The sequence below is a fragment of the Amblyomma maculatum genome, chromosome 2 (assembly GCF_055883805.1).
Source record: "Amblyomma maculatum isolate TAMU_Amacu chromosome 2, ASM5588380v1, whole genome shotgun sequence".
Lineage (NCBI taxonomy): Eukaryota > Metazoa > Arthropoda > Arachnida > Ixodida > Ixodidae > Amblyomma > Amblyomma maculatum.
The window spans coordinates 113,970,924-113,983,388 of NC_139345.1; the positions used below are offsets into that span (position 1 = coordinate 113,970,924).

At 42.2% G+C, this 12,465-nt stretch overlaps 1 pseudogene; it reads left to right on the forward strand.

The window, feature by feature from the left end:
* Window positions 1-7,704: 7,704 nt before the first annotated feature.
* Window positions 7,705-9,611, forward strand: LOC146199601 (uncharacterized; annotated as a pseudogene).
* Window positions 9,612-12,465: the final 2,854 nt, after the last annotated feature.

Here is a 12,465-nt window from a genome sequence, read left to right on the forward strand (position 1 = left end):
AAAATCTATGCGCAGAAGCTGTGCCTGTTATCTGTGCGTCGCATCTGTGCATTGGTGTGCCAGTCGCAAAAGCGGACGTGCAAGAGATTAGGAATGAAAATGATTGATGATGATAGGTAATCAATAAAGTTATAGACATTGATAGAGATAATGACTAATGCTAATAACTAATAATGGTTAATAATGACTAAAATGATTTGTAATGACCAGTATATCAAACTACGACATGTAACGACCGCAATTGATTAGAAATGAATAAAAGTGCTTAGCGATCTGTGGTAATGACTATAATAGCTAGGCATGACTCATCATTACTGTTAATGACTACTAAATGACCAATATGTGAAACCACGTTATGTAATGACCACTGCTGATTCTAAATGAGTAACCTGCTTAGTTATGAGTGATAAGGGCTACAATGACTACGCAGCCAGACTCATCATGACTGAGAAACGACCAATATATCAGACGACGACTTGAAATGACGAACTGTGGCAAACGACGAGAGGCAAATGTTAGGAGAAGGGTAGGCTTTCGCCGTCCTGCGCTTAAGAGACATCTAAGAGACCCTGTAATTATATCTGCTGAGCTCGCTTCAGGCAAAGACAGCAGCGAGGAGTGGAAATGCACTCGCTTCCTCTGAAGTGAAAGCGGCGCTGCGGTTAAAAAGTCCAGATGCTGAAGCATTAGGCCCTATCAGCTGCCATTGAATTTGCTACAAGGGACAGCAGATTGGACCTGTTGGTGATTAATTATAGGTTAACCGTGCAAACAACGCGACGGGAACACAGGAGAAGAAAGAAGACGGCATAACCGCGCTAGTTGTGTCGTCTTCTTTTCCTGTGTTCCCGTCCCGTTGTTTAACCTATTTAGTTACCAGGAAGCTGGTCAGCGAACTGGGATTTTTAACTATGTGTTGTGAAGCAGATGAACACGATGAGGTAGAACCAGAAGCTTTTCTCGCAGGTTATGTTGCGAGGACATATCAGAAAAAGCTACGAAGGTTTTTTTATATATATATATATATATATATATATATATATATATATATATATATATATATATATATATATATATATATATATATATATATATAAGCATGCAATTTGTTCTAAATTTTGCCACGCTAGTCTGAGTGGCCTTGCAAGTAAAGGAGCTTGTGCATACAACATTTGTTTACACTGTTGAGACTGTTTGAGCCGATGCGATAAAATGAAAACCCATGTCCCACAGAAAATCCGGCGCCCGGTCTGACGGCGGAAAGTCGGAAAAAAACCTTTCTGGTAAGAGGCACTTTAGTTGGTGATATGGCCAGACACCTTTGGCGCAATGAGAACACATGACATGTTCAATGTGGCAGGAGCTGCCAAACCAGAGAGACTCAATAAGATGTAAGGGTGAAATGGGAATTACTGAAAACGGGACCCTTAGATCCCAAGTCAGGCACACTATACTCCTATAGGGCACGTTCGTACGGCTGCGGTAAAGAGGAGCTTTATATAGCTATGTGTAGGGTGCTATTTCATATAATGCGGTGGCTTAAGGCTGCATTCTAATGATATGAGACAGAGGCAGCAATTACGGGATACGGTGAATAAGCAGGTAGCAAAGTGCGGGCACTCTAACGAGGCTCCTCAAGGAGACTTAAGAACCTCAAGTTTTGTTTATCACTACCGGATTGTTGCTTAATTTATGCGATATTTGGTAATGGTTTTGAGGCGACATGTCAGTCGAGCAAGAGCCTGTTGCAGGAAATATAGTCAACTGGACCAGTTACAGGTTAATGAAAACCAATGACAATAGAGGCTTGATATACCCCGCAGAGGAAGTAATCAAGCTTTGTCAGCTTACGCGCACCTTCATTAACAGGATGATGAAGTCTGAAGAGGTCCGGTGAAGTAGCAAGCTGTGTAAACTTTTGGTTTCATCATTGTTTTCTCACTGTACACAGTACCTGCAGCTAATCTATAAAAACAATGATCGTGCCCATGCTAAGGCGCTATGCAAGATATTTTTAAGTTGCTGCTCCCACTGATAGCGAGCTGGGCTGGAAATGTCAACTCAACAGTGGAGCGATGTGTATGGCTATGGCATAATTACCTCTCTCAAGAAAGGTTTTCCGTCTGTGATTGCTAATTTTCTTCCTTTTTTTTTTTTTGCGTGGCGATTAAATAAGCGTACTTGGCTGCTCGCTGAATCTCGGCTGCAGTTGCGCTCTGACGCGTGAACATTCTTGTGATCACAGCTAATAGTTTCAGAACAGCAACACTATGATGCGCGTTCTTCCATTGAAAATTACGAACCAGCAAAATTGTATGGGTTTGCGAGCAGCCAATAAAAATAATATTAAAAACTTTCGGCGCATATACGTAGCACCTTGAGGCAGACCGGCTTTATCAAGCGCGCTTACTTTGTCCGGTCATGCAAAATGCGGGAAGCCATGACGGATAGCGTTCTGGCGTGCAAAGTTTAAGGTCTCCAACTGAGTCGAAGATCCCAGGTTATCATCTAGATTTAACCTAATAAACATCTTCATATTTCCACCGTAAAATGTGTCACAATGAGATAGAAAGGTTGGTTACATGTCGCATTTTCACAGAGGTTGCTCATAGTAGGACATTTTTTTATTGAAAAGCGCTGGCAGCTTAGAACAGGTTGACATCAATTTGTGTATAAAAGCTGTATGCAGGAATGAGTAAATGGTATGAAAATGACACACGGAATTCGCGACACAGTTAAGTGGTTATGCATTAGGCTACCATGGCATCTGAACAGCTTCGAATTGTTCACAGCCGGGTCACATTTTAATGTGACGAACAACTGGATCCGATGCAACATCACGGTAATGCGAGCTCTCCATTCGAGTGGCCTTCAACCACCGTGACTATAAGTTTTTCGGGGTACACTCCAGTACGCCGAGCAAGCGCTAAGTGCTGACATGGTCACACTAGACATGACAGTATATACTGATTCTTGTTGCCAAATTGTGTGAAGCGGAGCTCTTATATTCTTAAAATAAAGCGCTTCTACCACGACGACGCCTCCCTCAAAGCGCAGCCAGGCGCAGCCCTCCGCGCGCGGCTGTCCCCGAACGGTGGCGCCGCGGCGGTGGCGACTGGAAGTAGGCGCCTCCCGCCGGTTTCGGGCGATGTAGCAGGCCGCACCTAGTGCGCTTCCATCGAGCGGCCGTGGCTCAGCGCAGCTCAAATGACAAACACGATGAAAAAGCAAAAGTTTTATGGTCCAGTGGTACCCACAGCTTACAACCGGGCTCATAAACGGCGAACAGTCTGCTAACCTCCACGATGTGCCCACGTGAAATGAACAGGTTTTTGAGCGGGTGTTGTGACCAAAGAGCTCTGGGCTGGAAAATGAGCACTCTGTAAACGTTGGTGTCTTTTTTTTTCTTTTTCTTTTTTTTTAAATTTATTTTTGAAGCGGGGGATCCTACACAGCTGTCGCGATCTCACTTGTTCAATAAGGTGGGGGAAAAAAAAATCGTCATCGTCTGTTGTCTTCACCGCGCAGCACTTGCGTTAAGCAGTAAAGCCAGCTTCGGGTAGCAGATGGGGTGGATGGATTCTGGGTAGCTCTGCAGATATGTTGGCGTGCAGCAGTCCCTTTCTACGCAACTTGAAGAGCAACTGAAGAGTTTTGTAGACTGACTTTAAACGATTGCCTATGCGAAGGTGAATTTTCAATGGCACGAGCTGACAGAGTGAGCATGGAGCATATATATATGAAGCAATACGCCAAAATGGAAAATTTCATCCATGACATACTGGCAAAAAAGTACACGTTGTTGGGCCCGGGCAAGCCGCCAGGATTCCGCTCAACCGAACATCAAGCTTCCCCTGCTAACACCCCCATTGCAACTCTTGATGCTTCTCCGCAAGATAGCGGCACATTGCCAGGAAGCATCGGCGAAGGAGTTGTTGAAATACGCCCGCAAAATTCCAGACAACAGGGCGCCAGATCGAATCCCGGCCTCGGCGGCTGCGTTTCGATGGAGGCGAAACGAAGAGACGTCCGTGTGCTGTGCGATGTCAGTGCACGTCAAAGAACCCAGGTGGTCGAAATTTCCGGAGTCCTCCACTACGGTGTCTCTCATAGCCTGAGTCGCTTTGGGACGTTAAATCCCACCCACCCACCCACCCACCCACCCACCCACCCAACCAACCAACCAACCAACCAACCAACCAACCAACCAACCAACCAACCAACCAACCAACCAACCAACCAACCAACCAACCAACCAACCAACCAACCAACCAACCAACCAACCAACCAACCAACCAACCAACCAACCAACCAACCAACCAACCAACCAACCAACCAACCAACCAACCAACCAACCAACCAACCAACCAACCAACCAACCAACCAACCAACCAACCAACCAACCAACCAACCAACCAACCAACCAACCAACCAACCAACCAACCAACCAACCAACCAACCAACCAACCAACCAACCAACCAACCAACCAACCAACCAACCAACCAACCAACCAACCAACCAACCAACCAACCAACCAACCAACCAACCAACCAGCCAACCAACCAACCAACCAACCAACCAACCAACAAACAAACAAACAAACAAACAAACAAACCAACCAACCAACCAACCAACCAACCAACCAACCAACCAACCAACCAACCAACCAACCAACCAACCAACCAACCAACCAACCAACCAACCAACCAACCAACCAACCAACCAACCAACCAACCAACCAACCAACCAACCAACCAACCAACCAGCCAGCCAGCCAGCCAGCCAGCCAGCCAGGCCAGCCAGGCCAGCCAGAGCCAGCCAGCCAGCCAGCCAACCAACCAACCAACCAACCAACCAGTCCCCTAGCGGCGAGTCGCCTTCACGCCGAGGCAGATTTGAAGCGAGCAATCAGCGCGCTCGCTGATTGGACTTCTAGGACCACCGTCATGTGCTGCCTCCAGATTGGGCAATTCGAGTGTCAACGACTTTCCAAGCTAATAAGCTATCACACTGACTCTGGAGACCGAGACCTTCACGAGCGTTCGTCGAGTGTAGTGCCGCTCGCAAGGAGGAAACGCGTCGTAGTCTCCACGGCCGTCGCTGTGTGACTACAGTGGTGTCTAGCTTGTAGTCATCGGCCCCCGTACCGAGTTTGCTGTAAATAATGCCCTGTGTAAAGGGTACAAAGACGCCTTTGTTCATCGCCAAGGGAGCAGGCAGCTCTCGATCATGAAACGGGTGGCATGAGCTGTGGGCCATACTCATTCGGCGCAACGTTGACATGGAACACAAGAAACGCTACAAAGTGCTTTCTTTCACGTCCGGCCTTTTAAAGTGCAATCTTTTTAGTCCCGTTCCAGAGCACTATTTCCCCGTAGGCTCCTACTCCAACCATCCCAGCCTCTGGAGATAAACCACACCACGGAGGACCTTTTATTAACGGAAAATTTAGGTGCCACTTGCTAGCTATTAAGTATAAAATGACACAATACGCAGCATTTTATATACGGTACGGTTATTAGTGATGATACATATTAACTCTTCCGTTATCACGACAGCAATGACTGTTATTGATAAATCACAGGCAGACAATTTCAGTGTGAAATATATGACACGTAAAAATTCATAAAATGCAATAAATTAATAGCAATACAATGAACGTTTTTAAATATTTTATTTCGTGGTAAATACTGTCAATAATGGGAAAATCCTCAAACCCACAAAAAAGGTTATACAGGTAACAGGAATAAATATTTGGATTTACAACACAAGACTAGCAAATATTACTCAAACAGAAGAATATTTAAATCATTTCCTAACTGACTGTTAAATTTTGAATCTTACAGCTCAAAGGCTTTCCTAGCTAGATTTTTTTTTTCTTGTGCTCTCCGAAAATGGTTCCTTTCAACCTTTGATCTGGTATTAGCTTTACACTCTGAGAAAAAATTTCACAGGTCCGTCTCTTGGACGAAAAACGTTTGATAGAGAACTTTTAATCATAACCAGTTTTTACTGAGATAGCTTTTTGGAAAAATTAAAAAAAAAATGCAGAAACATACGAAATATATATATATATATATACTATTACAATTGTGATTAGGTGTGCAGAAATATCGATATTTTTTAATGCAGATCGAATGCAAATATGGGACAGAACGGAGAATAAGTAAATCGCAACCATTGTTAATCTTTTTTATTTCATATAATTACATGGTGTCTGAAAATAAACTTGAATCCGAATCGCAAAAAAGCGAAATTTGAGATAGAACCCAAAAGAAAACGACGTTGCTTTCGGTTTCGTGAAATGCATCGCTTTGTGCACACTGTCGGGAAGTTGTCTCTCCGATATCCGCAGTGTGGGATGCGGTAGCGGTGGTCCATCTTCATAAAATGGTCCCGTCACGTTATCAAGATGCTTCACCGCATAATACATGTGGTCAAGCATTGCGGTGAAGGGCATAATGTACTGAAAGAGTGTAGGGTATGGAAAAAATAACAACAAAATAAAAAGGACTGCATTCAGTAAATTTCTAATTCTCGAAAAATTCTGAATATAAGCTTTTCGAATTAGATACATTTGATTCGCATTCAGAATTCTGAACATTTGCGCACCCTTATCTGTGATGATCTCTTTTGGGTTGTGAAAAGTAACTGTGATTGGATGATTGATTAATTATTTAATCGATTGATTAAATGATTGATTGATTGATTGATTGATTGATTGATTGATTGATTGATTGATTGATTGATTGATTGATTGATTGATTGATTGATTGATTGATTGATTGATTGATTGATTGATTGATTGATTGATTGATTGACATAAAATTTGGGTCTAGCCAAAGGGTAGTTAGGAAAGAGCTGGTGAGGGAGCATTGGTCGGAAACCCTTGATCCAGGAGTCGGTTCGCCTCAGCTTTGGGCCTGGCTCGCTGCGCCAGCATTAACTGATGATACGCATCCGAGTCGGCTAGGAGGTCCTCTCACTGCTCAGGACTGGGGTTATCTATTTTAGGCAGTATGGGGCTAGCCCTTGTTTTGGCCGGGCAAGCCACTCGGATTCCGCTCAATCGAATGCCAAGCTTCTCCTGCTAACACCCTACGTCCTCATGTTGGTTGGTATAGTGCAGCCGTGTCTCTGCACCAGACAGATTAGCTTTTGTATCGTGTAGGCAATACATGACAAAATTAATTTTAAAAAGGAATTAGGTGCCATTACTAATTACTTTGGTGAAAATAGCAGGAATGTAACTTTAATAATTATTAATTTATTTATTTATTTATTTGTTTGTTTGTTTGTTTGTTTGTCTGTTTGTTTGTGCATGCTTCGGTCTTTGCTCAAAACCTTAGCATTGTGGGTACATACATACAATTGGACATACAGAAAGGCAGAAAAATATTGGTGAATTAGATGAGGTGCTCTTCAAGTGATCTTAATGATTTATGCGTGACTGCGTCATTAGTGAGGTTATTGCAGTCAACTATAGTTCGTCGGAAGCAAGAGTACTTAAAGGAAATAACTCTTGAGGTTAGTGGTGTTATTGTATTTTTGTGTCGTCTTGTTTTGTAACGTGTCGAGAAAGTGAAAATACCAGATGTGCCAATACTGTAATGTCTTGTTATTAATTGAAAGAAAAACTTCAACCTGCAAATGCGATACCTCTCACTTATTGACATGTGTTGAAGCAATTGAGTAATTGAACCATGACCGTATTTTTTTACGAGAAATCTTGCTGCGTTCCGTTGGATGCGTTCCAATCTGTCGATATTCGATACGATGAAAGGGTCCCAAATTATGACGGCATATTCAAGGTTTGGGCGGATTGGGGTGTTTTATGCGAGAGATAGTACGGTTGTCGTAGCTGATTTTAAAGATCGTCTAAGAAAAAAAAAACTGCTTAAGGAAGGCGTTAGCTGGCACAGTGTCGATGTGTTTTGTCCATGATCAGTTATTAATCCAGAGACCGAGGTATTTGTAAAGCATTACTTCTGAAAGAGTAATGTTGTTAGTGCGGTACCAGAACAAAAGGGGACTTTTATCTGAGCTATTCGCATGAATAGTGTCTTTTCATTGTTAATTATCATTTGGAATATTACTCATTAAATTACAAGACTAATTACTGCTCAGAAAAAGTATTGAAGTTACATTATACAGTTACTCTTGTTGAGTAATTCAATTACTGCTGCTGAGTGCTCTCCTGTTGTTCGGTCTGTCGCGAAGAACTGACTTATCAAAATAATCGCTGAGACTCGTCTTGTATATAACGAAGATTTTTCAGACGATGAAGTGTTTCTAACGTGCTCAGAATGTGACTATCAGTATAATATTTTAACATGTTCAGGGGTAAATGAAAACACATACAAGAAAAAAGCAGAAACTGCAAAAAAAAAAGCATGGAAATGCCAAACACGTAGAACAGCTAAAGCGCGAGGCAACCAGAGCGGAAAGAAAACAAGCGAGGAACTGGAAATAAACCTTGCAGCTGAAATTGCTGAGATCCGTCGCATGCTTGGAGAGGTGCTAACCATCAAATCAAAAATGGGCACACTGGAGGAAATAAAGACCACTGTCGATGACATTGAGCAGTCCATGCTAAAAATGTCAACAAAATACGACGAGGTTCTTTCAAAAATCCAACAACAAGATGCAGACATATCTGCCCTTGGTAAGTGAGTGGAAAAACTTGAGGCTCAGGCCAAAGAAGAGAAAACCGAGGAACTGAAACAGCAACTAAACGAATTGGAGCAATACAGTTGGCGCCAAAATTTAGAGATACTTGGGCTACTTCATCATGTCAGTGAGAACCTGTTTGAGAAACTTAATATTTTGGCCACTGACCTCGAGCTTCCGCCGATTACACGCTCGGTTCGTCAAGGAGAATGCTATCGACAGTACAGGCAGTGATGGTGAAATCGGGGAAAGTTCTAGTAGGGTTGCTCCTGTTCTTGTACGCTTCATAAAGCTTTCAACCAGAGACACAAAGGTCATAAAGAAATCGAAATCTAAAATATACTTCAATTAAAATCTGATGGCGCTAAACAAAGAGCTCCTTTGGAGAGAGAGAGAGAGAGAGTAAACTTTAATTGGTTACCGGAATCGTGTGGGTGGTTTCCTCAGTCCAGGATACCATTGGCTTGGGCTGCCTCCCGGGCCCTGGTGAGCAGACTGCGCAGCTCAGAGAGACCCGTGTGGGCCAGCTCTGCCTCCCACTCCGCTTGGCCGAGTGCCCGAGCTTTATATTTCTCTAATTGCTCTTTGCAGTTCCATATCACGTGAAGGATGTCCGAGACTTTACCGCATGCAGTGCATGTGTTATTTTTTATTTTTTTTTTCGGGCCAGATTTTGTGGTACTTTGCTAAGTAAGGGAATGTCCTAGCCTGTATGTTCCTCTGCCTCCTGTCTGCTGAGGGCTTTGCGTGGTTCTGTGTATCGTTTTCTTTCTAATATGAAGTATTGTATTAGTTCCCCGAATGGGAGATGAAGAAAACTGCGAAAGAAAAATAATACGAGTTTGCCTGGCTAAAAAATAAAAAGATGTTTGTCCGTCGTGGCCCCCGCAGCCGGGTTATCAGACTTAGAACGAAATATGACTTGAACAAGGTGCGCTGAGTAGTGGGCCCGAGCGCTTCGACTCTACTGTAATAAGCATGCTCAAAATGACAGATCAGAACACAGATCCTTATCACGATGCTGGTAATTTTAAGCGTACTATGTCCCTACAAGATAACAAACAGGTTTCTTTGTTCCATCTAAACGCACAAAGTCTTAGAAATAAGCTAGATTCTGTGAAAATTCTTTTAAATGCCTTGGACCATGAAATTGAATTTTTAGTTTTCACTGAGACCTTGCTCACCAACGACTGTGATGTTGTGCAGTTTCCAGGATACAGATGTGTATCAATTTCAAGGTGTGATAAGAAAAGGGGAGGTGTGGCAATTTATGTAAAGAACTGCTTGAGTTTCGTCACCTTAAAAGAGTTTTGCGTGATAAAGCAGCACTATGAATGCCTGATGGTCAGTTGTGTTGGTACCATATTAGCAGTTATTTACACACCTCCTCCTTGGTCTAAGGAAGCTTTTTAAGGATTTCTGGGAAATATTTTAGAATATTCCATGAATTTCAAGACGCCTGTTGTTATCTGCGAGAATTTTAATATCGATTATTTTTCTTCTGACCCTAATAGGTAAAATGCTTGATTTTTTTTTCTTGTGAAAATGTGATAGAGGTGCCGACTAGAGCAACAAACATTGTCCCATACTTTATTAGACTGATCTTCACAAGCGAAAAAGAATATCTGCGAGCATGCTTATTAACAGCTGATATTAGCGACCATTTACCGATGTTCATGTTCTTTAGACCATACAACACACTATGGTAGTCCTTCTACATGTGCACCCGTTAGATACCGAATTATTAATGATGACAATTGCAATTTTTCAATGGCTATTAGCAGAAGCAACTTGGATAGATGTCTTCAACTTTCCGACCCTGTTGTAGCATATGATCTTTTCATACAAACTATTACAAATCTCTACAATAAAGCATTACTTATAGTTGAACTCAAAAGAAATAATAAAGCCAGAAAGCCATGAATAAATGCTGACCTCTGGGGATAATTAAAAAAAAAACGTGACAGAATGTTTGCCTCTTTCATCAGAGCAAAGAAACATAGACTGTTTGATTGAATTTAAGAAAATCCGTAACAAATTGAGCTATGATATTAAAAAGGCTTGATCCATTTATTATGAACGTACGTTTTCTGACATCTGGAATAATCCTAAACAAGTATGAAACACTGTAAATGATTTAGTGTCCAAAAACAAAAGGGATGGTATTTCCGGGGCTTTTAATGAATGGTTTGTATTACACAGAAGCGTTCCTTGCTGACGTACTTAACCGGCATTTTCTCGAATCAGGGGTTTCAGGTTCACCACAGACAAACCACTGCGATTGCTCAGCACTCGTCGCATCCATCAACAATAGATCAATGTTCTTGTTTCCAACAACAGAGTTTGAAATCAATACTATAATACTAAACCTAAACAATAGCAGTGCCTGCGGGGCTGATGACATAAAAGCTATACCTCTAAATTCGTCAGCAATTTGCTTAGCCAGGCACTTACACACATTTTCAACCTAATCTCGAATACTGGAATGTTTCCAGATAAATTAAAAATTGCAAAAGTATCCGTCATAAACAAGGGAGGTGATAGAAATGACTTAAACAACTATAGGCCAATTTCGATGCTGCCAATTCTCTCGAATATAATTGAACAAGTTATAAACATTAGGTTACTAGACTTCTGCCAGGAAAACAGTATCATAGCTGAGCAGCAATATGACTTTCAGAAGAAGACATCTACAGAAATGGCACCAACAAAAATCAAGGATACGATACAAGAAGGTTTTGAACAAAAACTGTACACAATAGGAATATTTTTAGACTTTAAAAAAAACTTTCGATTCCATTAAGCAACCAATATTATATCGCAAATTATCCAAATACGGTATTAGAGGAGTCACTCTCACACTAATAAGAAGTTACCTGTCAAATCGGCACCAGTACACAGTTATCTGCCATGCGAAATCAAATACAGGTCAAATGCATTACGGAGTGCAGCAAAGATCTATTCTTGGGCCACTGTTATTTTCGCTTTATATAAACGATATAGTAAACGGGACATCTACACCAGAAAAAATATTGTATGCTGGTGGCATCAATGTATTTTTCCCGGGAAAAGATCTGGATGCTGCATGGCTGCATGCGAATTAACTATAATTAAATATAAAGAAAACCAAGTGCATTGTTTTCCGAGCCCGTAACAAGTACATCAGACAAGAAGCAGGGATTCACTTTCGCGGCGAAGCTATCGAACGTGTCATAACACATAAATTTCTTGGCGTCATATTTCATGAGCAGTTATACTGGCCACCTCGCATTGATAAAGTACGTACAGATGTGTCTAAATCTATCGATGTTACATGCAGATTTAAGAGTCTATTGCCCACCTGGCTGAAAAATACAATGGTTCATTCGCGTTTTCACTACTGCCCCCGATTCATGTGCTAAATATATACTTTCCCCCCAAACTTAAAGATGTAACTTTTTCCAAACTCTTTACAGAAGCAATGCGCGTGGCTGGACGCGACTCCCTACTCATTGTAGGAGATTTCAATGCTCCCTGTCGGCTATGGGGCTGGCTACCTTAGAGAGGAACCCCGAGGAAGAAAATTGGCGGAACTAATTTCGACCCTCGGTCTTACCATCCACACCGATCCGGCCAATCCCACTCGCATGGGCAACTCAGTAACCAGAGATACATGCCCTGATTTGACTCTTACCCGCAACATTCAGCACGCCGACTGGCTTAATACGCAAGACACCCTGGGCAGTGACCACTGTATTATTAATACCACTATATACACACGGCCCCTTAAACGCCCCAAACAACAAGCGCATATT